The following is a 26,536-nucleotide window of genomic DNA, read 5'->3' on the forward strand; positions in this document are numbered from 1 at the left end:
GCCATGTTTGAGTTCAGTTCAAGCCCGCTTGATTGGTCGATACACAGAGACACGTCCCGTCTCCAGGCACACCCTTCTCACAGGTCTCACAGGGGTAAGGGAAGGCAGGGTCAGGGGTCATGGGTCAGAGAGAATCAGTCTGTGAGAGGAGAGGTGTCAGGGGAGGGCAGAATGGGGGTCATGGTGGGGTCAGGGTTAGTAGAGGGCCTCATTGTTGCAGCTTCTTGGCTTCTTGATCTTCTCAATGTTCTTCAGGATCATGTCGTGCAGAGTCACCTAAGGGAGGTGCAAAAGTAAAGAATGACATTTGTATTCAGCTTCCATGGCAGGTACAGAGGATGTTTACATTCACCACCACTTTGCCAGACACAGATCAAGAATGGGCCTATTCCTGGCATTGAAATAAACAATTGAAAAAAAAAAAAAAAAAGTGTGATTCAATCCAGGACTGGGGTTTAATGTGGGTCCGGGAAACTACCCCTGGAAACTGCCCCTTCGAAAAAGTTCAATTCAATGCAATCCAAAGTGGAAAAACAAGGATCCATTTCCAATTAACTAACTGAATTTCACTTTCACCTCAGGGAGTGAACTGCAATGGCAGTTGGCCCCAACCCTGTTGGTCTGACAGACAGCTCTGTGTCGGTGTAAGATGGCAGGGGAGGCTGGGGGACGTAGAAAAACGATTTAGATAGATTTCTACCTCCGCCAACCTCCCCTGGTGCCATACGGTATCTGTGTGTACGTACACTACCGTTCAAAAGTTTGGGGTCACCCAGACAATTTCGTGTTTTCCATGAAAACTCACACTTTTATTTATCAAATGAGTTGCTGAAGAAAATATAGTGAAGACATGTCTTCCTCTGTCCAATGTCTGTGTTCTTTTGCCCATATTAATATTTTCCTTTTATTGGCCAGTCTCAGATATGGCTTTTTCTTTGCCACTGCCTAGAAGGCCAGCATCCCGGAGTCGCCTCTTCACTGTCGACGTTGACACTGGCGTTTTGCGGGTACCTTTTAATGAAGATGCCAGTTCAGGACCTGTGAGGCGTCTATTTCTCAAATTAGAGACTCTAATGTACTTGTCTTCTTGCTCAGTTGTGCACCGGGGCCTCCCACTTCTCTTTCTACTCTGGTTAGAGCCTGTTGGTGCTGTTCTCTGAAGGGAGTAGTACACACTGTTGTAGGAAATGTTCCGTTTCTTGGCAATTTCTCACATGGAATAGCCTTCATTTCTAAGAACAAGAATAGACTGTCGAGTTTCATATAAAAGTTAGCTTTTTCTGGCCATTTTGAGAGTATAATCGAACCCACAAATGTGATGCTCCAGATACTCAACTAGCTCAAAGGAAGGCCATTTGTATAGCTTCTCTAACCAGCAAAACCGTTTTCAGCTGTGCTAACTTAATTGCACAAGGGTTTTCTAATCATCCATAACGCGATTAGCAAACACAATGTACCATTAGAACACTGGAGTGATGGTTGCTGGAAATGGGCCTTTATACACCATTAAAAACAGATGTTTGCAGATAGAATAGTCATTTTCCACATTAACAATGTATAGAGTGTATTTCGGATTAATTTAATGTTATCTTCATTGAAAAAAACAGTGCTTTTCTTTCAAAAATAAGGACATTTCTAAGTGACCCCAAACTTTTGAACGGTAGTGTACGTATTGGTTCCTCAGCTCCGACACAATGATCTTTAGTCTGATGTATTCCTTCTCATCGATCTCTGACACAGTCAGTCTGTAGTCCTCCTGCAGAGCAAGGGAGGGAGGGAAGGGGAGAGAGAGAGAGAGTGAAGGAAAGGGGGGGAAGGGGAGAGAGAGAGAGTAGGGGAGAGAGAGAGGGAGGGAGAGAGAGTGAAGGAGAGGGGGGGAGGGAAGGGGAGAGAGTGAGAGAGGGAGTGAGAAGGGGAGAGAGAGAGGGAGGGAGAGAGAGTGAAGGAGAGGGGGGAGGGAAGGGGAGAGAGAGTAGGAGAGAGAGAGGGAGGGAGAGAGAGTGAAGGAGAGGGGGGGAGGGAAAGAGGGATGGAGAGTGTCAGTCATTTGTCAGAGACATGGTTATTATCGGTGAGAAAGACAGCAGGAGGGCAACAGAGGGAGGGGGAAAGAGAACGAGGGATGAAGATGCAGACTGAGACAGATGGAGAGTTGGATGGGAGGAGAGAGAGAGAGAGAGAGAGAGAGAGAAGGTGACAGAGGAAACAGAGAGACTGATAGATGCAGTGATCACTTACAATATGTGGGTACGTGGCAATTTTGGAGACTAGCTTTGCTCTGGTAATGTAGTATCTGTCAAAGAAGACAAACACATGAGGCCAGGGAGCTCATAGAACATACAAAATAACATTACCCCCCAAAATCATTACCCACCAAATCTCCAGGTAGCGTCCGCACACACACACACACACACACACACACACACACCCACACGGTTTGTGTGTGTGTGTCTGTGTGTGTGTGTGTGTGCGGACGCTACCTGGAGATTTGGTCCATGCTAATAGCTGCCTCTCCTTCCACAGTCCTGAGTTCAGCTACAGTCTCCTCCTGAGTGAGTGAGTGAATGTGTGTGTGTGTGTGTGTGTGTGAGAGAGACATAGGTGAAAGTGGGCCGGAACGGTCCGGTGCGGCGTTCCGGCAAGACTTTCTGTGCCGGAACGCCGTTGGGGGAAGAGATGCAGCTGCCTGTCAATCAAAATCCGATTGCTGCAGAGTGCAGAAGCAATCACGATTCACGATCCATAATTTCCAACAAGGAAACACATGGCTGACGTTATGTTTCGTTGCGTCTATTTTAATACCTTTGAAAAGGACATGTTAACCCGCTTTACAGTAGACCCGACGCGACGCGACGTGGTTGGGTGGGCAGCACTGGGCACTGAGACAGTCCGACCGGGATTACAGTCGCGCCGTATGGAAGCATATAGTGGACTTTATTCAAATGTTAATGCAATTTGAGATTGCATTTGTATGTTCCACTTTTGCATTTTCAGACAATATTCAAATTCAAATGCAATTCTAATGATTTGCATTTTCATTTTCATGTACCTGATGTGCACATTCGCTGTCAATATTAAAATGATAATGCAAAGCCATTTGACATTTAATTTTCAAAGTCATGCGCTGCTTTGTAACTGACAAAACTGACAAGTTCATTCTAATGTAAAAATTACTATGCTATCCCAAAATAGCATATTCATTTGCCACTTTTGCCTGCGTTATTTGAGTCAATATTCAAATTGTAATGCAATAATGTGATACGCAATTGCATTTACATGTTCTAGTAAACACATCCGCTTTGTAGCTGACAAAATTCAAATTTTCATTCTAATGTGAAAATGACTATGCAATCCCAAAATAGCATATTCATTTGCCATTTTTGCCTGCGTTATTTGAGTCAATATTCAAATTGTAATGCAATAATGTGATTAGCAATTGCATTTATATGTTCTAGGAAACACATCCGCTCATTAGAATTGCATTTGAATTTGAATATTGTCTGAAAGAATGCATGCAAAAGTGGAACATGCAAATGCAATCTCAAATTGCATTAACATTTGAACTTAGTCCACTATATGCTTCCATAAGCAAGCCGTGTTGCCAGATTGGGCTACTTTTGGTCACACTGGACGGGTGGATTCGGCAGCTTGTAGACTGGTTGGGCTGGAAATTGTCAATTCCATCTGGCAACCCTGGTAGCAAAATATGTGCATACGTATCTGGTAGCCTACTGGTACTTTCAAATCGCATCGTATTATTATTATTATTATTATTAATAATAATAATTACAATTTACAATACAAATACAACAATTGGAGGTCCCTCAAAGAAAATTTGGGCGCACTGCGCGTGCACAACATCAACCTCCAAGGCTTGATTTTGACCCAGGAAAAACCCTGGTATGTACTGTATAACATGATAGCCATCTATGCACTGTATATAAGATGATGACCAAGGGTCTTTCTGCTGCTGACCAAGGGGTTGAGTTCACTTGATGAGGCCCAATTTTGTTTTAGACTCTGTAGGCTACTGTATTTGTTTATTAAGACTTAAGATATATTATCTGAATTTCTCTTGTTTTATCAAATGTTCCAAATATTTTCATTTCTTGTGCTGGTTTAAAATTGCAGGAAACTAGCACAAATAATTGTGTGGGAGAGAGGGGCCGCCGCTACCAAAACGTGCACAGTTTTGGGTCGCTCCACCACCAAAAACTCTCACTCCAAACTTTTGGTGAAACATGGCAGCCCTAAAGTGTTTCTAATTTCGACACCAACACCACGATGTGTGTGTTCAGGGATGCATGAAGCTGGGGGCAGGAGGAGAACAATATGAAACGATGAAGGTTGGGGTAGTAGCCTATAGTTCCTGTAAGAAACTCAAACCACTTTCACCCCTGGAGAGAGAGAGAGAGAGAGAGAGAGAGAGAGAGAGAGAGAGAGAGAGAGAGAGAGAGAGAGAGAGACAGACAGTCATTACTGATACTAATGTGCAAGTGCTGCTCCCTAGTGTCACAACTTGCAACTTCCACCGTGATGAATCCGTCAGACCCGTAACACCGGTAAACTTGAATGTACTTCAGGTACATCACCTGGATGGATACACCAAAGTTGTTACCGTCTTCGATTGAGGAGTGGAGTGGGGATGAGGAGTTGGACCCACATTTTCACCTGGAGAGAGACGGGGGACGGGGGACGAGGACGGGGACGGGACGGGACGGGGGACGGGGGACGAGGACGGGGACGGGACGGGACTACCCAAGTTCTATCAGCATGTTAAATGTGCAACAAGAGGAGAAAAAACACTGGATAAGGTATACACCAACATCAAGCGTGCTTACAAGGCTAGACCGCTAGCTCATCTAGGCATGTCTGACCATGTGTCAATCCTCCTGATCCCAGCCTACACTACCATGAGGAAAAGTGCTCCCATCACCACTAAGACTGTCAGAACCTGGCCAGAAGGGTCCGCTCCACTGCAGATCTGCCTAAATGACACCTCATGGCAGGAATATGAGCATGAGGACCTGGAACCGTTCACGTCGTCGGTTCTGAACCACATAGTGAACTGCACCAACTCAGTCACCGTGGACAAACGGGTCCGGGTCTACCCCAACACGAAGCCATGGATGACTGGGAAGGTCCAAAAACTGATCAATGAGAGGGGCAACGCCTTCTTCGCAGGGAAGGGCACACTGCTGTACAGCACCACCAGGGCTAACCTAAAGCGCGGCATCCGAGAGGCCAAGGCAGACCACAGAGAGAAGATTGAGGAATGCTCCCTGAGCAACGACTCCAGGCGGATGTGGCAGGGGGTTCAGCACATGACAAACTTCAGAGCCAACAGGCTCACAGCCGCAGAGGACGACCCCCTGCTGGCGGAAAAGCTGCACTCCTTCTACGCCCGGTTCGACGAGGGGCGAACGGAGGTAACCACAACACAAACACCACTCTCTCCAGCTCTCAGCAGCCTCACCCTCACAGAGCATGAAGTGAGACGCGTGCTGAAGGCGGTGGACCCCAGGAAAGCCTCAGGGCCGGATGGCGTCCTGGGACGGGTGCTGAGGGACTGCGACGACCAGCTGGCCGGGGTTTTCACCAACATCTTCAACCAGTCCCTGTCCCAGGCCACCATCCCACCCTGCCTGAAAACCTCAACTATCATCCCAGTCCCGAAGAAAAGCACGGTGAGCTGCCTAAACGACTACCACCCGGTGGCACTCACACCAATCATCATGAAGTGCTTCGAGAAACTAGTCCGGGCCCACATACTCACACGCCTCCCGCCCAACCTGGATCCATACCAGATCGCCTACAGAGCCCACAGGTCCACAGAGGACGCCATCGCGACGACTCTCCACGCCACTCTATCCCACCTGGAGAGGGGAAACAGCTACGCGCGACTGCTCTTTGTAGACTTCAGCTCTGCCTTCAACACCATCCTTCCAGACAGGCTAGTGACCAAACTACTAGACCTGGGACTATCACACTCTATATGTGCATGGATCAAGGACTTCCTGTCCGACCGCCCCCAGAGGGTGCGGGTGGGCTCCCACACCTCCACAGCCCTCAGACTCAGCACTGGGTCCCCCCAGGGCTGCGTGCTAAGCCCCATCCTCTACAACCTCTACACCTACGACTTCACCCCCGTCCACCCCAGCAACTCCATCGTAAAGTTTGCAGACGACACCACCGTGGTGGGCTGCATCTCGGGGGGGGACGAGGCGGCGTACAGGGATGAGGTAGAGCAGCTGAGCAAGCTGTGCAAGGTTAACAACCTGCTGCTGAACCAGTCAAAGACCCAGGAAATCATCGTGGACTTCAGGAGGAAAAAATCTGAGGTCCAGCCCCTGCTCATCGACGGAGAGAGCGTGGAGAGAGTCTCAACCCTCCGATTCCTGGGGGTGCACATACAGGATGACCTGTCCTGGAAGAACAACACAGCAGCCACCATCAAGAAGGCACAACAGCGGCTCTACTTCCTGAGAGTCCTCAGGAAGGAACACAACAAGCAGGAGATACTGGTGGCCTTCTACCGCGGCGCAGTGGAGAGCATCCTCACCTACTGCATCTGCAACTGGTTCTCCAGCTGCACAACCGCAGAGAGAAATGCGCTACAGAGAGTCGTGAGAACAGCCCAGAAGATCACTGGCGCACTCCTCCCCTCTCTGGAAGAGCTGTACAACACACGCTGCCTCAGGAAGGCCTCCAAGATCTCCAGAGACCCAACCCACCCTGGGTACGAACACTTTGCCCGGCTGCCCTCGAAAAGGCGGTACAGGACCATGGCCGCAAGGACAAACAGACTGAAGCTCAGCTTCTACCCCAGGGCCATCCAGGCCCTGAACACAGCAAAGACCTAGGTTCTGGGCCCTGGACAGTCTGGACGGATTGATGGCAGCTGCTGGATTGAAAAAATCAGGTGTAGTGCTGAGGCACAAATGTGTACATTTCAAGCCTGCAAACTGCGACACTTTAAATGAATGTGCAATAACACTATGTGCAATATGACAACCCTAGTCGTCTTATCTGTACAGTATAGTATAGTGGATAGTGTACATAGCCTTTATTTATGTAAACCAGCTCCTTTTCCATCTTTTTTTTTCTTTTTCTTTTTTCTTTCCTAGCACCAGGGGAGCCACCCCTCCCAAATTTCGTTGTTTGGTACCTGTACTATAGCAATGACAATAAAGACCATTCATTCATAACCCTAACCCTAGTTTTCCCACATGTACCATATTCCCACATGTACCGTAACATACATACTGTATTTTCTGTAGATTTACATACTGTTCATATGAAACACACAAATCTATGAATGCCCAATACTCTACAGTAGTGGTCACCAACCCGTCGATCGCGATCGACTGGTCGATCTTTCAGACTTTCCCTGTAGATCTTTGACTGACTTTCCCTGTCCCAAAAAATCAGACGCGGATTTCCGTCGGATTTCCGCGTCCCGCTCTCTCTCTCTCTCTCTCTCTCTCTCTCTCTCTCTCTCTCTCTCTCTCTCTCTCTCTCTCTCTCTCTCTCTCTCTCTCTCTCTCTCTCTCTCTCTCTCTCTCTCTCTCTCTCTCTCTCTCTCTCTCTCTCTCTCTCTCTCGTCGCAAATGCTGCATGAAAGTGACCAATCAGATAAGAGAATAGTACTGCCACGTGACTCGCAAAAAAACGTGACTACGCGTGACTGACTCGCAAAAAACAATCGACACAGTTGGTGAAATAGCTAGCATGGCGGAAGCTCCACGGAAGAAACCCAAAATATATAATTTCAATCCAGAATGGGAAGAAGAATTTCTCTTTACCGTGGTGAAAGACAAGTGTGTATGTATGCTGTGCAACCAACCACAAGCACTGGCTAAAAGAGGAAATCTGGAGCGGCACCACAACACCAACCACCAGAAATTCAAAGACAGCTACCCGCCAAAGAGCACTATCCGTGCAAGGAAAGTTAACGAGCTGAAATCAGGGTTGAAGGTCCAGCAATCCCTTTTCACCAAACCTGCTAATCAAAATAAGGCTGCTAGTGAAGCGTCGTTTCGGATAAGTTACCTTTTGGCTAAACACAAGAAGCCCTTTACAGATGGAGAATTTGTCAAGGAAGCAATAGCCATTACCGCGGAGACTGTTTTCAGTGACTTCAAAAACAAAGAAGAAATCAAAACCGCACTACGTGGTGTACCTCTGGGCCCTGCAACAGTGACAAGGAGGGTCGAGTCACTGTCAGAGGACGTGGACAGACAAGTGTTAACGGATTTGGCACACTGTGAATATTTCTCATTACAGTTCGATGAATCCGTGGATGTAATGGACACAGCTCAGCTTGTTGCATTTGTCAAAATGGTTTTCCAGGATTCTACAACAAAGGAGGATTTCCTCACTCTTTTGCACTTAAAGGAGAAAACAAGGGGTGTGGATATTTACAATGAGTTCAAAAAATATGTCGGTGAAAATGACATACCCATTCAGAAACTAGTGGCGATTACTACTGACGGGGCCCCAGCAATGCTCGGTGCGCGCAATGGATTTATTGGACTGTGTCGTAATGACCCTGATTTTCCCTCCTTCGTCAATTATCACTGTGTGATCCATCAGCAGGCCTTGGCTGGTAAGGTGTTGGACTTTTCCCATGTAATGACACTGGTGGTGAAACTAGTCAACTCGATTCGAGCGAAAGCGCTTCAGCACCGCTTATTCAAAGCGTTATTGGACGAGCTCGACGCTGCTTACGGAGACCTGCTTCTCCATGCTGATGTGCGGTGGTTGAGTCGCGGCAAAGTGCTGCAGCGATTTGTCGACTTGCTGCCCGAGATCAAGACGTTCCTGTCGACAAGGCAAGTGGTAGTAAATATTTTCATAGGCAAAGGACTTAAATTGGTGTGGAAAGTCAGATCTTTACGTTTTCTTTTTACTGTTTTCCCCTGCTTTTATATTCATTCTATGCATGTATATGTTTTTATATATGTTTGTATTCACGTAATGTTCTTATTCCTGTTGTAAAGCACTTTGAGCTGCATTTCTTGTATGAAAGGTGCTATATAAATAAAGCTTTACTTACTTACTTACTTACAAGGAACGAGGAGCACAAGGAACTGTCAGACGATGCGTGGCTACTGGACCTGGGGTTCCTGACAGACATAACCGCAAAACTGAACGCACTCAACTACGAGCTGCAGGGAAAAGACCGACACCTCCCCCACATGATAAGCGCAGTAAATGGGTTCAAGGCCAAGCTCGGTGTTTGGACCACACACCTAAAGAATGGGAGGCTGACACACTTTCCCAACCTGGAGAAAATGGCACAGGCCTTGGAAGACAATGATGCTTTTCACCCTGAGCAGTACTGTGCTCCCCTGGACAAACTGGCAACAGAGTTCAATCGGCGTTTTGGCGAGTTAGATGTCATGGGAGATATTGCTGCATTTGTCTCAAACCCATTTGTGCCCATTGATATAGAGCAGGTAGCAGCCAAATTCCAGCAAGTATTTACTTTGCCAAGTGGAGTTGACATGGAGATGGTGGATTTACAAAATGACATAGAGCTGAAAGCCAGGTCAAGGGACAGTGACTTTTGGGGACTTGTCAGCAGAGAGAAGTTTCCTCTTCTCACTGCATGTGCACTAAGAGTGAGTGCCTACTTTGGATCCACATATCTCTGTGAAATGTCATTTTCACAGATGAAAATAATCAAATCGAAGTACAGGAGCCGCCTTACTGACAGACACCTCACAGACTGTCTCAGACTGGCAGTCAGTAGCTATGAGCCAAACTTCAAAGCACTTGTAGACAGTATCCAGTCACAACCATCACACTGACTTGAGTGAGTAACATGACTGTTTCGATGTGAAAAGTAATGCTGCATAAGATGACTGCACTTAGCACTGACTGAGACACAAGTACACATTACAGTTCTACTTTATAAAATGCTATAATTGTAAATATGTTTGTCAATGTTAATATGAGAAAGTACACATTAGTTTTACTTTTGTTTTGATGTGAAAAGTGATGCTGCATAAGATGACTGCACTTAGCATTGACTGAGAAAGTACACATTACAGTTCTACTTTATAAAATGCTAATTGTAAATATGTTTGTCAATGTTAATAAGTAAGAATAATAATTAAGTCAGTCAAGTGTCAAAATGTCAATGTGGGGAACATGGCGCGTTCCGACCTGCAGAGGGAGCTACAGGACGGTTGGTGAAGGGATGCCAATTGGGTCCTCATCAACGTGCCCTCTTAATGTGTTGCTTTGTTCTCCCTCGGTAGGACGCAGTGAGCGGAGAACGGAGGAATCGAGGAGAAGCAGCGGAGAGTCGGTTGTAGAGAGACGTCGGAGAGCGCTGCAGGAGAGCCGCGACCGGAAGGGTCGGGCAAGACGTTCTCCCCTGAGCGAGGCTCAGCCAAACCGGACTCCAAACCAGCTGCACAAATAAAACCCGTTCCTTAAACCGCAGAATCATATTGTCTGTCTCCCTCTGTGCCCGAACCTGTTACAGTCAAGAATGTCAATTTGTTAACGTTTCAGTTATGTACAATTCTTAAAGCAAGACAGCTGCCTGATATGCTTGATACAGTCTTTTTTTTTTTGTTGCATCAATTTTAATGTTGGACCAAAGCATTGCATGTAATTAAAATACAGGCAAATAAAAGGCATTAAGTTTGAAGTTCAATCTTGTCTGTCTTTTTCTCTCAACGCTTCAATAGGTAGATCTTGCCTTCACCAAGGCTGAGGTCAGGGATCTTGGGCTTAAAAAGGTTGGTGACCACTGCTCTACAGTGATATATTCTGAGAACAGATACTGTAAGGTTTCTAAAAATGTGCTTTGGCAGTTGTGAAAAAAAAAGAACATTCTCACACACTGAACATTGTGTTTTCAGTTGTTTTGTTGTAGTCCGTAATGATGCATATAGTGTTTAATTTTTTGCAGGCTTTGAGCAGCGGTTTTGGTGTAAAAGTTTGAGTTTTGAAGAGAGAAGGTGTGGTTTTGTTTATGTAGCTTTAGAAAAGTGTGTTGTGTTTAGAGTTTTGGGAAAATTGAGAAAAGTTTTGTGAAATGTGTTTTAGCAATTGAGAAAAACTGTAATACATGGCGGTCTCTGACTCCATGCTGTTTGCACATATCCCTGGTCACTGTGAACACTCAATTACCCTTTTCACTACTACTACTAATAATAATAATAACTTTGATTTCTATAGCGCCTTTCAAAAACCCAAGGACGCTTTACAATTCTAAAGGGGAATGGTCAGACAGACAAAACAGAAAACAAACAAAGCAAAACAGAAACAGTGACTAGGGGCCAAAGACCTTGGTGAACAGATGGGTTTTAAGGGCTGATTTGAAGGAGTCCAGGGTGGGGGCGTTGCGGATAAACTGATTGCTAGTTTGCTTGTATTGCAAGCAGAGGATGATATTTGCCCTTTTAACACAAGTTTAATCTATACACAGAAAGTAACTGTCAAGGAGAGAACAGAGGTTTGCCAATGGACCTACGTGTGTAGAATATAAAACCTGACTCTCACACTCATTGTGATAGAGGGCCTGGCCCTGGTGGACCAGGAGGGCCCGCAGAACCTTTCAAACCTTTAGTTTGAAAATGAGTTAAAATGCAATTTTAGCTCAATCCTGTTCATGGTATGTCTGTTTTTTTATTTGTTATTGCACTAAATAATCAAGTTAAATTCGATTAGATTAGATTCAACTCAAGTACCAAACAACAAAATGCAGTTTAGCATCTAACCAGAAGTGGAAATAGTGATCATACAAAAACATGACACATTGTTGATACTTTTGAATCCAAAGAGTGGTTTGTGAGTATTGTTTGTCTTAGTATGTGTCTGCATCTGTATTTCTCTGAAATGGAATGGAAGGATAAGCATAGTATACTTATTTTACTTAATTGATCCCAATAGGGAAACTTGTTGAAGAGTTTGCCACCTGTAGACTAACAACACAATATAGACACACAGTATAGTAAGACACAAGCAATACAAGTTCAAATATCAAGTTTTGTTTTGAAAGCAATGCATTTTTTATAGTATGATGCAGTGTGCACCCCCTTAAAAGTCTGCTGAAGTGTCCTGGCCGTAGATTGCAGTAGTCTCAAAGCACCAACAACAGTCGTTTCATATAGATCTGCCTAAATGACACCCCATGGCAGGAATATGAGCATGAGGACCTGGAACAGTTCACGTCGTCGGTTCTGAACCACATAGTGAACTGCACCAACTCAGTCACCGTGGACAAACGGGTCCGGGTCTACCCCAACACGAAGCCATGGATGACTGGGAAGGTCCAAAAACTGATCAACGAGAGGGACAACGCCTTCTTCGCAGGGAAGAGCACACCGCTGTACAGCACCACCAGGGCTAACCTAAAGCGCGGCATCAAAGAGGCCAAGGCAGACCACAGAGAGAAGATTGAGGAATGCTTCCTGAGCAACGACTCCAGGCGGATGTGGCAGGGGGTTCAGCGCATGACAAACTTCAGAGCCAACAGGCTCACAGCCGCAGAGGACGACCCCCTGCTGGCGGGAAAGCTGAACACCTTCTACGCCCGGTTCGACGAGGGGCGAACGGAGGTAACCACAACACAAACACCACTCTCTCCAGCTCTCAGCAGCCTCACTCTCACAGAGCATGAAGTGAGACACGCGCTGAAGGCGGTGGACCCCAGGAAAGCCTCGGGGCCGGATGGCGTCCTGGGACGGGTGCTGAGGGACTGCGCCGACCAGCTGGCCGGGGTTTTCACCAACATCTTCAACCAGTCCCTGTCCCAGGCCACCATCCCACCCTGCCTGAAAACCTCAACTATCATCCCAGTCCCGAAGAAAAGCACGGTGAGCTGCCTAAACGACTACCGCCCGGTGGCACTCACACCAATCATCATGAAGTGCTTCGAGAAACTAGTCCGGGCCCACATACTCACACGCCTCCCGCCCAACCTGGATCCATACCAGTTCGCCTACAGAGCCCACAGGTCCACAGAGGACGCCATCGCGACGACTCTCCACGCCACTCTATCCCACCTGGAGAGGGGAAACAGCTACGCGAGACTGCTCTTTGTGGACTTCAGCTCCGCCTTCAACACCATCCTTCCAGACAGGCTAGTGACCAAACTACTAGACCTGGGTCTATCACACTCTATATGTGCATGGATCAAGGACTTCCTGACCGACCGCCCCCAGAGGGTGCGGGTGGGCCCCCACACCTCCACAGCCCTCAGACTCAGCACTGGGTCCCCCCAGGGCTGCGTGCTAAGCCCCATCCTCTACAACCTCTACACCTACGACTTCACCCCCGTCCACCCCAGCAACTCCATCGTAAAGTTTGCAGACGACACCACCGTGGTGGGATGCATCTCGGGGGGGGACGAGGCGGCGTACAGGGATGAGGTAGAGCAACTGAGCAAGCTGTGCAAGGTTAACAACCTGCTGCTGAACAAGTCAAAGACCCAGGAAATCATCGTAGACTTCAGGAGGAAAAAGTCCGAGATCCAGCCCCTGCTCATCGACGGAGAGAGCGTGGAGAGAGTCTCAACAACCCTCCGATTCCTGGGGGTGCACATGCAGGATGACCTGACCTGGAAGGACAACACAAAAGCCACCATCAAGAAGGCACAACAGCGGCTATACATCCTGAGAGTCCTCAGGAAGGAACACAGCAAGCAGGAGATACTGGTGACCTTCTACCGCGGCGCAGTGGAGAGCATCCTCACCTACGGCATCTGCAACTGGTTCTCCAGCTGCACAACCGCGGAGAGAAATGCGCTACAGAGAGTCGTGAGAACAGCCCAGAAGATCACCGGCGCCCCCCTCCCCTCTCTGGAAGAGCTGTACAACACACGCTGTCTCAGGAAGGCCTCCAAGATCTCCAGGGACCCAACCCACCCTGGGTACGAACACTTTACCCGGCTGCCCTCGAAAAGGCGGTTCAGGACCATGGCCGCAAGGACAAACAGACTGAAGAACAGCTTCTACCACAGGGCCGTCCAGGCCCTGAACACAGCAAAGACCTAGGTTCTGGGCCCTGGACAGTCTGGACGGATTGATGGCAGCTGCTGGACTGAAAAAATCAGGTGTAGTGCTGAGGCACAAATATGTACATTTCAAGCCTGCAAACTGCGACACTTTAAAGAAATGTGCAATAACACTATGTGCAATATGACAACCCTAGTCGTCTATCTGTACAGTATAGTATAGTGGATAAAGTATAGTATAGTGGATAGTGTACATTTTATTTATGTAAACCAGCTCCTTCCCTTCTTGTGTTTTTTTTAAAGTTTTTTTTTTTCTTTCCTAACACCAGGGGAGCCACCCCTCCTAAATTTCGTTGTTTGGTACCTGTACTGTAGCAATGACAATAAAGACCATTCATTCATTCATATAGCTGTGGGGAGCATGTGGCGTCTGGCCTGTAGAGGGAGCTACAGGACTGTGGTGGAGAGTGGATGATGAATGAATGAATGAATGAATGAATGAATGAATGAATGATGGGATGATTGAAGACCGGCTGGTCTCTCATCATCCACTCCCCACCACAGTCCTGTAGCTCCCTCTCTAGTGTAAGTCACAATAGCTAGAAGGGTCTGCTAAGGAGTGGCCTTTGGTGTCTGCGTTTAAGTGGTATGAGAAAAGTGGCATCAGTGCCGTCTCTCCATTTTCAAAATAATGTACCATTGTATCTATAATAATTATAAAATAATGCATTTTATGACCCCACTCAAACTCAAGCCTACTGCGACCCCCCCTACCCCCGCTGACGTCATACTACAGTTAGGAAAGTTGCTGCTTGTGTTGCTTAGTTACCGTCAGTCATTATCGCCTGATCATAAAGGCCAATGCACACGGCCCGATTTTGTCGCACCGCCGAATTCGATTCCATTGTTTTGAATGAGACAATGCACACGGCGTGCAATGCGATATTATCGCACGACAACATTCGATTCTCCATTCACACCAATTGAAATAATTCAAAGAATTGAGAATCGAATGTTGTCTTGCGACAAAATCGCACGCTGTGTGCATTGGCCTTAACTCTGATCTGCTGATTGACGAGCCCATCATTCACAGACACACCGACGAGTTACCGCACGGACAATCTACGAAAATATGAATCAAAAGGTCAGGAACAGCATGATAATCAAATAGACAGGCTAGCATATTTTTCACTGCCTCTGCCGCCCATGGAGCCTCTCCACTCTCAACTCCTTCATTACAGAGTTGAGTAATGATAATGTGTGGCACCTGTGTATGCTCATCTTGCTTGCCCTCACTCCCTTGGACTCCCCGCTGAGTCTTCACTGTTAGGGCTTTCACACCAGCAAGGCGCCGTGCCGGTTCCGGTTCCCATTCTGGAGTCTCAGAACCTTGGTGCTTTCTGGCAAACCAGCCCGCTTTCATACCAGTTTAAGCGGAACCATCGAAGTCATCAACGTTAGGTGACGAAGGGGCAGGGTAAACAAAAATGTCACAACAAGATGGCGGCTACTTCACTGGAAATGAGGATAATATCTTCCATTACAGTATTTGAAATAAACGCTATTTTGTATGAAAAAAAACAAAAGACACTTTCTAAACACGTTCTCTTACTAGCCAGCTGCTCTGTTACTAGAATAAAAATGGCTTTGCGCATGTGTTTGCTGAGCATGTGAGGAAGATACAGAGAATGATGAAACTTCATTAATCACTAATAATGATTAGATTTAGATTAGGTTACATTTTGTCTCCTTCCTTCTTGCTGGTCTTCACAGCCTAGAATATGACACACCCACTGACGACGTCACGGTTCTAGTTTTTGGTTCCCGCTGAGAACCACTATTTTCTGGTTCCAGCTGTGACTTTTCAGGGTCCGAACCAATTTATTTTCGGTCTGAACGCGCATGCCGGTTCAAAATTAGGTTCCGGAACCGGAACAGAGCCTTGCTGATGTGAAAGTCCTATCAGTGTGTTTGGATATGACCTTTGCTGGAACGTAAGCCTCTTGTTATCTAGACTCCTTGTTATGAGTCCTTGATCCCTGTTTTGTATTCCTTGTTTACCATTTTCAACTCTCAGTATATATATCTTTTCAATGCTTCACTGTTCCATTATATAGTGAACTGTATATGGGGCACTTTAGCAATAAGGATTTGTTATCTGTAATGGTTATGATAAATTAAGCATTGTTGCACGCTGTTGGCATGCAACAAGAGTCTCAACCCTCAACCCAAGAGTCTCAACCCTCCGATTCCTGGGGGTGCACATACAGGATGACCTGTCCTGGAAGATCAACACAGCAGCCATCATCAAGAAGGCACAACAGCGGCTCTACTTCCTGAGAGTCCTCAGGAAAGACCACATCGGACAGGAGATGCTGGTGACCTTCTACCGCTGCGCAGTGGAGAGCATCCTCACCTACTGCATCTGCGTGTGGTTCTCCAGCTGCACAGCCGCAGAGAGGAATGCGCTACAGAGAGTCGTGAGATCGGCCCAGAAGATCACCGGCGCCCCCCTCCCCTCTCTGGAAGAGCTGTACAACACACGCTGCCTCAGGAAGGCCTCCAAGATCTCCAGAGACCCATTCAGGCCCTGAACACAGCAAAGACCTCGGTTCTAGGCCCTGGACAATCTAGACAATTTGATGGCAGCTACTAGATTGAAATCAAGTGCAACACTGAAACACAACTGTGAACATTTCAAACCTGCAAACTGCGACACTTTAAATGAATGTGCAATAACACTATGTGCAATATGACAACCCTCGGGTACATAAGGTTCAGAGATAGGAAATGTTAGAATAGGTATAGCATAGCATAGAGTACAGCACAGTGTTTTATTTGTATAGTATAGTATAGTGGATAGTGTACATAGCCTTTATTTATGTAAACCAGCTCTTTTCCCTTCTTGTTTTTAGTTTTTTTTTTCTCCTAGCACCAGGGGAGCCCCCCCTCCCAAATTTCGTTGTTTGGTACCTGTACTATATCAATGACAATAAAGACCATTCATTCATTCATTCATTCATATACTAGATGTGCACATTTATTTACTAGTGCAGACCTTGTACAGGTCACCCTGTAATCCTCCTGAGTACATTTAGTTTCTCCTGTTTGGAAGTCAGCCCAGTCCTCTTGCTTCCCTATTGTGGTTTTAATGAGAACCACGGGTGCTCACCTAATTTTGGCCCAAATATTGAAAGATGAAGTCCTACTGGAGCCAGAAATACAATTTGTATTTTCCTCTCTTGTGCTCAGGACCATCCGAGTGTTCTACAACATAGGTACAGTACCGTAATCTATTATTTCATTGTTATACTTCATATTGCTTCATATGATATGCAAGATGCTGAGTTTAAAGGATAATCATTTACAATATTGTGAATTATTTGATGACTGCCTACTTTAAGTTTGATGGTTGAGTAATTTTCTATGAAATTACATCAGACCTGGGTTCAAATTATATTCAAATGAATAGTTCCAAAAGTGCAAAACCTGCCCATCTGGAAATGCTCAGTATTTGAACAAATATCATTGTCAAATATATTTCAACACAGGTCTGAATTAATTACTTTTCCAATTGATTTTATTATTGTCTATCTGCAATGCATTACTAAATCAAGAATAAGACTTAACAATTCACATCATCAGTTAATAAATTCATTAGTATTCAGCTTTTTGTGTTATTTTCTTTCTAACACAATAAAATACATTGTATTGTATTGTTTGTCTAGCTATAATGTACTTCTATATCACTTATATATACTTCCTCCTTATAGTAGATATTTTCGGTAGTAATGATTAATAGGCAGTAGATATAATAATATAATGCTGAATGTTACTCAGTGTGTCATCCAAAAAAGTGAGCATACAATGTAATGAATCTCTTGCAACAGTAAATGCAATTAAAACATGTTTTTATTATCCACTGTTGGTGCCATAACGACTGCTGATGCTAATGTTGGAATGGAGAAGTCACCAGGCAACCACTCGCACACTCAACTATATCTGGCTGGATTCACAAATATTCAACGGTTTCGCCCACTAGTCTTCATTCCCTTCGTCGAGTTCCACTGAAAGACAGTTGGACAAAGTTATATCAGCAAAGCAGATGTTTAGTTATATTATTGAATATTATTTGAGAAGATGGACAGGGTATGACCAGGGTATGATGGGCAGGGTATGACCAGGGTATGATGGATAAGGTATGACAGGGTATGATGGACAGGGTATGACAGGGTATTATGGACAGTGTATGACAGGGTATGATGCACACAGTATGACAGGGTTATGACAGGGTATGATGGACAGGGTATGACCAGGGTATGATGGACAGGGACAGGGTATGACAGGGTATAACCGCATCACCTTGACTTACCGTTCAGTATCTCATGTCCCAAAAACAGCTTAATTCCATCCTTCCTTCCACTCTCCACATTAACGACTGAAAGAGATAAATCCACAGCAATAAATTACTAGCAGGTTCACTCAGAGCAGAGCTGCCAAGTCTCACGCAATCGCCGTGAGACTCACGCATTTCAACCAGTTCTCACGCTCTCACGCCGCACCTCTATTTCTCACGGCGAGAAATAACAATTGTTTGAAATTCCTTGAAAGAAAGCTACCGAACATGAGTTTCGTGGCATCTTTCTGCACGCGCGTTAACTTGAGTCTGCAATCGAAGCGGCAGGCGAGCGCTGATGGAAGAACCTGTGTTCACGCGAGCTGCAAGAACGTAGCAAGCAGTGTTGCCAGATTGGGCTACTTTTGGTCACACTGGACGGGTGGATTCGGCAGCTTTTAGACCGGTTGGGCTGGACATTGTCAATTCCATCTGGCAACCGTGGTAGCAAAATATGTGCATACATTACAACATCGTATCTGGTAGCCTACTGGACTGGGTTTCACCAATTTGGCGTAAGTCATTACTAAATGCAGGTAGTTACTAAACCCCTAGTTGTTACTAGCTAGTTTCAAACTAGTTGTTTACTAATTTCGGTTGCACCACGCCAATCTTTTGCCAATCTTAGCTAGTAAATACTCCGTTTTGGTAACAGTTTTTTGTTTCTCTACTGTAACATAACCAGGTACATTAATAATAACAATAATTCATAATAATTACAAATACAACAATTGGGGGTCCCTCCAAAAAAATGTGGGCGAGCCCTCATTCTGACCCAGGAAAAACCCTGGTATGTACTGTATAACATGATAGCCATCTATGAGCAATGCACTGTATATAAGATGATGATCAAGGGTCTTTCTGCTGCTGCCCAAGGGGCTGAGTCCTGTTGATGGGGCCCATTTTTCTTTTAGAGTCTGTAGGCTACTGTATTTGTTTATTAAGATTTAATAAATATGATATATTGTCTGAATTTTTTTCTTGTTTTATAAAACTTTAATTATTTTTTTTGCTGGTTTATTATGAACAACATGTAAAATTGCAGGAAACTATCACAAATAATTGGGCGGGAGAGAGGGGCCTCCGCTGCCAAAACGCGCACAGTTTTGGGTCGCTCCACCACCAAAAAATCTCACTCCAAACTTTTGGTGAAACTTGGCAGCCCTGTGATTCACTCATTATTGCAAATAAATAAATACATTAAAAAATTGCCGTTTTTGGACACCCGGCCTCTCCACATGCGTTGCACCTCCTGCTAGCTATGGAGGACGGATCGTGCCACATTCAAATGCAATACACACATCGGAATGCAATACACACATCGGAATGCAATATACGTGTAACACTAAATACAATGCAAAAGTACGGCATATTTGTGCCAAAATAAAATCAATGTGTATTACATTTGAGCGCAGCGCATTACATTTGGTCATGAGTGTATTCCATTGAGCATGTGTATTACATTTGAGCGCAGCGCATTACATTTGGTCATGAGTGTATTCCATTGAGCATGTGTATTACATTTGAGCGCAGCGTATTACATTTGGTGATGAGTGTGTATTTCATTCGAGTGTCTGTGTAATTTGCATTGTATTCCATGTTGCCACGGTACTAATTTGCATTGCTTTTCGATATCCGGTGTAATTTGCATTGTATTCCATTCCGATGTAGGTACCACATTGTCCAATCCGGTCATATTTTCCCACTTTTCCGGTTCCGGCCATAGGTTCTGCCCTTTCCGGCCATAGGTAGCGCTATGATTCGCTATGATTCTGGGTTCCGCCCTCTGGTCCTGACAGGTCTGAATACACTTACGAATGTACTGTATGTAATATTAACTGTTTATTAGTGTATACTACTTTCATTTAGATGTGGCATTAGTGATTACTGTTTAGTTTCACATTGCCACTGTGTAGATGTTAATAGAACTGTCTGTAACATTGCCACTGTTTAGATTCAAATGTACCCTCATGTATGCTGTCCAAATGCGCTCGCATGCACAACGATGTTTACTGCTTGAAGGATTAACGAGGGGGCACAGAAACCACAGTACTTTTCTGACCAAGTAGTGTGTATAAAATAACTATCTGACCAGACAGGCCATTTCAGGACATCTCTTACCTCCTAGACCTAGGACAAATCTACTGTAATTCACAGAGCCATAACAGGATGGAACTCTTAACCCAAGCATGTTAGTAAAACTAATTCTAGATGCACTTTCAAGAAAACAATAAAAGAGCACTTGATACAATTAACTCTGAATGAAATGTATGACCAAATGTATGACCAAATGTAATGCGCTGCGCTCAAATGTAATACACATTGATTTTATTTTGGCACAAATATGCCGTATTTTTGCATTGCATTTAGTGTTACTGTCACGCCCTCTACCTCTAGGTAGTGGGCAGTGCCTCTCTCTCTCTCTTTCCCTCTCTCTCTCTCTCCCTCTAATTGGCAGGAGTGGCTTCAGGTGTGCAGCTGTCCGGCTGTTCTTCATTGTCTCATCGTTAGCCCTGTATAAAGACCCGGTCCAGCCTTCACTACTCTGCCAGATCGTAGCTTCAGTTTACCGTATGATACGCTTCCAGCTCCCCTACCTAATTACTACCCTGCCTGTACCTGCCTCCTACTTACCCCTGTTTTGCCTTTACCCCCAGTACCCCTACCGGACTCCTGCTACCTGCCCTCCTGCCTGCCTGCCTGCCCTACCTGCCCTCCTGCCTGCCCTACCTGCCCCCCTCCTACCTGCCTGCCTGCCCTACCTGCCCTCCTGCCTGCCCGCCTGCCCTCTTGCCTGCCTGCCCTACCTGCCTACCTGCCCTACCTGCCCTCTTGCCTGCCTGACCTCCCGGCCTGACCCCCTGCTTGCCCTACGACCATTCTCTGCCAACCCCCTTAAATAAATCATACTTTATTTTACCTTAACCTGTCTGTGTCTGCGCTTGGGTTCCCTATCTGACCGTCACAGTTACACGTGTATTGCATTCCGATGTGTGTATTGCATTTGAATGTAGCACGATCCGTCCTCCATAGCTGTCTAACGTTAGCTGAGTGGAACACGTGTTTCTTCCAAGCAAAGTCAGTGGAACATCGGGACAAAATGTGGGGGGGAAAGTTATTTGTCTTACCATCCTTTAAAAGCACCGTTTTGTTTAAGTTGATCCGCAGAACAACTCCGACGTACGTTCCATTGTTCAGCGTTAACTTGATTCGCTCTCTTCTTAACCTGTCCATGAATTGGAAGTCGATGTCCATTCTCCTTTTTATAAGCTTCAGTTTGTGTCTGATGTTGCTAGTATCTGCAGTTGCAAAGTTGTTGTTGTAGAAAAGATGTTGTCTAATGGTGGCCTTGTTATCCAAGTCGTCTCATAAACACGCTGGCCTCTAACCTCGGCGTGTTCATTTGTCTTTGCGCCGAAAATGAATACCGCTACCTGATTGGTTGGCGAAACCAGAAACACTCATTCTGCAAAACGTCGAATTCCGACGTGACATTGGGGTAGCTCGTTCTCTGTTATGTGCGCCTGTCGGGGCTTCTCTCGGGATTATTCCATTTTGAATTGCACTTGCATTAATTAGTTAGGCCACATTTAGGGTTAGGGTTAAGGTTAGGGTTAGGGTTAAGGTTAAGGTTAAGGTTAGGGTTAGGGTTAAGGTTAAGGTTAGGGTTAGGGTTAAGGTTAGGGTTAGGGTTAGACTGTCCCTGTAATCTCTATGTGTGATGTGTGAGACCAGGCTGTTTATTCTGATAATAACCAGCTTGTTAACATTCAATTTGTCACATTGTATACAAACCATATTACTGCATAAGCAACCACACAGGGGAAATACAGTATCAAAGGAGCAGTAATGTCACAAAAATACATTTCAGAACTTTAGGAGTTGTTTAAACTTGAACTCTGTATTTACACTGTGTTGCCCAGTCAATAAACATGTTTCCTTATGACTTCTCTTCTCTGGGCGTGAGACACATTTCAACCATATCTGTCAACCCTCCCGTTTTTCCCGGGATTATCCCGTATTTTACACTTCAATCCCGCTGTGATCCCGTTTAAATATTTTCCCGTAAATCTCCCGTATTTATATATATATTTAAAAAAACATCTCGGTTTGAGAATTACCATATATGGTTCGTGATCAAGTAGAAGAAGAAGAAGAAGAAGAAGAAGAAGAAGATGAAGAAGAAGATGAAGATGAAGATGAAGATGAAGAAGAAGAAGAAGAAGAAGAAGAAGATGAAGATGAAGATGATGATGATTGGACAGCACGAGAACAATAAGATGGATGGAGTCGCAGTACCTGCAAAAAAGCTCAAACTTCTGTGCAAATACAGAAACACATGGGAGGAGGGGCTCATGTATATTTAACGAAGAGCAACGTCGGAGATAATCATGCTTGGTATAAAATATGCCGCACGGATTTTAGCATAGGACACGGAGGGAAGTGTGATGTGAGCCAGCACGATAAATCAGGAAAACATAAACGCGCCAAAGAAGCCCAGAAACATGCCTCACCGTTGACTACATTCGTCACACAAAAGGCTTCTGAGGCAGATCAAATAATGAAATCGGAGGTAAAAATGTCAATGCTTTGTGCAAAAAACAACGTCCCCTTCAGCTTCTGTGATGACTTCAACCGCAGTGTTGCTGACATGTTCCCGGACTCAGCCATCGCTCGCAAGTACTCGGCGAGAAAAACGAAAGCCACGCAGCTCATCAAAGGTAGGCCGAAATGAATGAATAAAAAGGACGATCTAATTGAATATTTGCTAATGTTCCCATGTTGTAGCCTTATAATAACTGGATGCTTGCTTAACAGGTGCCATAGTAGCTGTGGAGCTTGACGACGAGGTGTCAACTATATGCAAATCCCAGCCTTTTTCTTTGTTGTGCGACGAATCAAACAACAGAAAAACAGACAAAGAATTCGTCATCCTTGCAAGAACATATGACGAGGCTACACTTCAGGTGGCAACCAAGTTCTTAGAAATGCCCATATGCAATGTGGGTAATGCTGAGAACTTGTATGCAAAGTTGTCTGAAGCATTGAGGTGAGAGAAGGGCACTGTCGACCTAGTTTGCATTTAATTATAACAGCTAGAGCATTTTACATAGCAGTTTTTTTATTTTTTTAAATGTGCTTTCCTGTTTCCAATAGCAAAAGAGGCATTCCATGGGAGAACCTCATTGCCTTCAACTCAGACAATGCAAGTGTAATGAAAGGCAGACACAATTCGGTCATCACTAGACTAAAAGGAAGCCAACCCAACGTCCAGGACCTTGGCTGCATTTGCCACCTTGTCCAGCTTGCCACTGGCTGTGGCATCAAAGCAGCCAAAGTTCCAGTGGAGGACATTTTGGTGGGAATATATACCCACTTTGACAAAAGGTAAATGTAAAACAACTATACTTATAACTCTAATCTCATAATTACACCATGAGCAATGTAAGATCACTTACAAAATTATCTTGTTTTCAGTGCAAAGAGATGTGAGCTCTACAAAGAGTTTGTAGAGTTTACAGACACAGACAAGTTGAAGCTGCTGAGGTACTGCAGTACCAGATGGCTCAGCCTGCTGACTTGTGTAAATCGAGTCCTCAACCAGTGGGATGCTCTACAGGTAGGATTGTAATAGTAAACTCCACTCAGCAGATAACTACACAATTTATTGTGGTATGTTTCCATTGTATTTTTTTTTTATCAAATATGCCACCCTATATCCCTATAGGCGTACTTCAACAGTCACGAGGAGGTGGAGAGGAATGCCAAAGTTCGGGATCTCGCAAGCCATCTCCGTGATCCAATTGTGAAAACGTACTTCATGTTCCTGAGTGCTGCCCTCAAGCCTTTAGCTGCATTTAATATTGCTTTTCAGGTGGGTGTCATGACTTCCCGGTAAAATGTCAGAATAATAGATTAATCATCTATTATTAATAAATATAATGTAATATGATCATGCTTATTTCACTGTTATTTTGTTGTGACTACCGGTACTGTCTACAGTCAGAGGGAGTACAGATCCACAGACTTGAAGAGGAGATGTGCAGGCTGATCAGGCGATTCCTCGGCTACCTCATACCAGCCAGGGCCATCATGGATGTGCCTCTCAGGGATGGGAACTATGGAGAGGGACATCAACTGCCAGACGAAGACCTCTTCATTGGAGCAGAGACGAAGGCATTCATGATGAGTAATGCATTCATGATGACCTCACCATTTCAACTAAGAGAAACATCTTTCAGTGAGTATATTACTCTGTAGCCACATACTTACATTATAATAATTAATTATTATTATGTCATCTTTTGACAGCCTGAGAATAGTTATAGAGTTCCTGATATGTGTGCCACTATCTAATGCATATTATTATTTTATTTTTTTACTATTACTCTGTTGTAGAACTGTGAGAAGATTCTATGAAGCAGTTCTGCGTAAGATGTTTGCCTCCTTTCCGCTTGACTCCCAACTCCTCAAGGACCTGAGAGTGCTGGCCCCTGCAGCTCGGCTAGACGTCACACCAGGGACAGGTAGGGGCAGTTTAGATTAGATTAGGGACAGATTACAATTGACAACAAAAGTAATTGAGAATAAGATTAAGAACAGATAAGTCACTGTAAGGACAAACGATAACAAGCAGTTGAACACTATTGTTTTATTTTACAGTGGAAAGGCTAAGTGCCCTGTTCCCTCAGTTGAGCTTGAGGCAGGATAGGCTGAGAGAGGAGCTCATTGATTACCAGGTGACCAGTAGCAACCAACTCCCCCAAGAAGACAGAATCGACAGATTCTGGGGCCTTGTAGGCAAGGACTTGCGGTTCAGTGAGTTGACAAGACTCATGAAAGCTTTATTATGCATTCCACACAGCAATGCCAGCTCTGAAAGAGTATTCAGTATGGTAAGAAAGATAGTTACAGAAAATAGAATGGCATTGGACAACAGCACTGTTTGTGCTTTACTATCATGTAAAATTAACCACACTAGCCCACAAATACACTCCTTCTCAGAAGGTGTTGAGGAATGCTAAATCTGCAACCTATGTGTACAACAAGCCCTTGAGCATGGAAGAGACCTCCATGGTGAGTAATGTATGGCCTACATTGGTGATTAGTATGCCCTATGTCATGGTGATTACCGTAGTATGCCCTATGTCTTGTGCTGAGGAACCGAAGCTTAATTTTACTCTGTTGCATTTGCACTCTGTTGCTACTGTTTACATCCATTATATTTCTTAGGTTTTCTGAAATGACATGCTCACAATCTAATCATCTTACCATCTGTAATAATAATAATAATAATAATAATAATAATAATAAATTAAATGTATATAGCGCTTTTCCGGGGCTCAAAGACGCTGTACTCAATGTACAGCTGTACTCACCCTCTCTCCTTCTCTCATATGTAAATATGTACTCAATGTACAGCTGTTTAATTGATATGCCCTTTTGTGTTTTCATGTGTATATAATGCAGACAGGGATGTTCAAAGTATTTAACTTTGAACCAGGTATCAAGCAAGTGGTTGCCTAGTGGTGATTTTAGGATTGACTGTGTGTACCCTTGTCTAAATGTAAGGGGTATGGTTTGTGGACGGTGGGGGGGAGAGGATGGCCCGGGGGCGCGCGGTGGCGCGCGGGGGGGAAATATCCCTTATTTTCAAATCCCAATGTTGACAGGTATGCTGGAGTGACGGTTGCTGGAAATGGGCCTCTGTACACGTATGTAGATATCCCATTAAAAACCAGATGTTTGCAGCTAGAATAGTCATTTTCCACATTAACAATGTAACCCCTCCCTCCCCTCCCTTCCTGTTGTCTCATGTGTCCCCCCACCCCCGTCTCTGTAATCTTGTTTTCAATCATTGTTCTATTCTGTAATCTTGTTTTCAATCATTGTGAAGTGCTTTGAGTTGCATCCATGTAAGAAAGGGGCTATATAAATAAAGTTTCACTTCACTTTCTGCAGCATATTGAATTTCTTCAGCTGCCACAGGAAGAACATCTTCTGCTGGGCCTTCTTGATGGTGGAGGTGATGTTCTCCATACGTTTACTCCAATCAATACACCTTCTTAGCCCCTTTATCCGTTATTTAGTAACTGGCACTTCAACTTTTTCCGATAAAATGTAAGTGCACCTTCAGTACATTGTTAGCAATAGCATACATG

The 26,536-nt window shown here is 44.9% G+C and overlaps 1 pseudogene across 1 annotated transcript; it reads right to left on the reverse strand.

Annotated features, from left to right (window-relative positions):
* Positions 1-195: 195 nt before the first annotated feature.
* Positions 196-26,414, reverse strand: LOC308150717 (proteasome activator complex subunit 3-like; annotated as a pseudogene). Its single transcript has 6 exons — positions 26,328-26,414; positions 4,593-4,671; positions 2,481-2,548; positions 2,239-2,293; positions 1,670-1,756; positions 196-276 (listed from the first exon to the last, which is right to left on the reverse strand). The product of its transcript is annotated as a proteasome activator complex subunit 3-like (transcript).
* Positions 26,415-26,536: the final 122 nt, after the last annotated feature.

The sequence above is a fragment of the Nansenia antarctica genome (genome assembly GCF_963989245.1).
Source record: "Nansenia antarctica genome assembly, chromosome: 2".
In the NCBI taxonomy this organism is placed as follows: domain Eukaryota; kingdom Metazoa; phylum Chordata; class Actinopteri; order Argentiniformes; family Microstomatidae; genus Nansenia; species Nansenia antarctica.